The 1416-nt window shown below is 38.1% G+C and overlaps 1 pseudogene; it reads left to right on the top strand.

Moving 5' to 3' along the window:
- The first annotated feature begins 242 nt into the window (after nt 1-242).
- On the top strand, nt 243-367 carry LOC145255996 (U2 spliceosomal RNA; annotated as a pseudogene).
- The last annotated feature ends 1049 nt before the right edge of the window (nt 368-1416 follow it).

Raw genomic sequence — 1416 nt, forward strand, 5'->3', positions numbered from 1 at the left:
TTATAATTTATTCGATCGGCAGATCCTAATCATCAAAAAAGAAGACAGAAAGTGATAATATACTACAAACAACAAATTAGTATATAGGTACGCTAATTTTATACCCGTAGTATGTTATCGCATTCTAATCTCCTTTTTTAATAAATAGGATCTCCCGATCACCGGACACGTAATGTAATAAAAAGCAAAACAAAAGTGAAAAAAAAATGATGTCTCTTTTGGATCGTACTTGAAATAAAAATATATCTTCCTAGTCTTTTGGCTAGGAACAAGTGTAGTATCTGTTCTGTCTAAAGATGGTATAATAATATCGTGGGGTTTCGTTCGCGCCGGGCCTCCATACAATCGAAATATGTCACAACCTCCTATAAGAATATTGGAAATAAACAGTAATAACCCTATATATTCTGACACCACATTAACCAGATTACTTAGATAAATACATTTACAGTTTGAATAAAGGGGCTATAATATATCGGTGTCCATTTATGCTGGACGTCCACAAAGTGTCCTTTAATAATATATTATATATTGAAAATGCTGCTATAGAATTTCAACAGGTTCCGCTATATATAATTATTGCAAACATATCTATCACTAAATATATAAGAATAATGCCGCCGAGTTAATCAACATTTACTTGGGGAGGGTTCTTTATATATTTTAATCACAAAAATATATTCTAAAATAATCTTTCATTTGTAAATTTACGCATGTTGGAAGATAGCTTCAGTTTAATTCCCCCCTCCCTTAAATAACCGCAATTTGAAACTCTTGGCCTTTTGGCCAAGATAGGTATTTTGGTAAATGTTGCCAGTCAAGAGTAAGACTTCAAAGTCTCATCTGTTACATAGTCAAAAAGACCCTGTACCCTCCCCCTCCCAATTTCTTGTAGGGCCTTGTGCCTAATTTTGTTGAATTGAATCTTTTGTACGTTTTTTATGATCAATTTTTTCTTTCTCAATAAAATATATAAACAAGATAAAAGTGTAGTATCTGTTCCGGCAGATACTGCAAGCTATGACTAGCAAAGACCAGATGTGGGGGCAACCCCACATGCCTGACCATTAACCAGCTCCCATTTCCCACCTATCGGGAGCTGGTCCCCTTTTTCCCTTCCCCCTCCCTTCACTCCTCACATTAAAAATCGGCCTTGTGCCTAATTTGCTCGGTGGGGGAGCAAATAAATACCATCTGTTCCGGCAGATACTGCAAGCTATGACTAGCAAAGACCAGATGTGGGGGCAACCCCACATGCCTGACCATTAACCAGCTCCCATTTCCCACCTCTCGGGAGCTGGTCCCCTTTTTCCCTTCCCCCTCCCTTCACTCCTCACATTAAAAATCGGCCTTGTGCCTAATTTGCTCGGTGGGGGAGCAAATAAATACCATCTGTTCCGGCAGATACTGCAAGCT

This window comes from Euprymna scolopes, chromosome 31 (genome assembly GCF_053919585.1).
Source record: "Euprymna scolopes isolate OS-2025 chromosome 31, ASM5391958v1, whole genome shotgun sequence".
NCBI classification, from domain to species: domain Eukaryota; kingdom Metazoa; phylum Mollusca; class Cephalopoda; order Sepiida; family Sepiolidae; genus Euprymna; species Euprymna scolopes.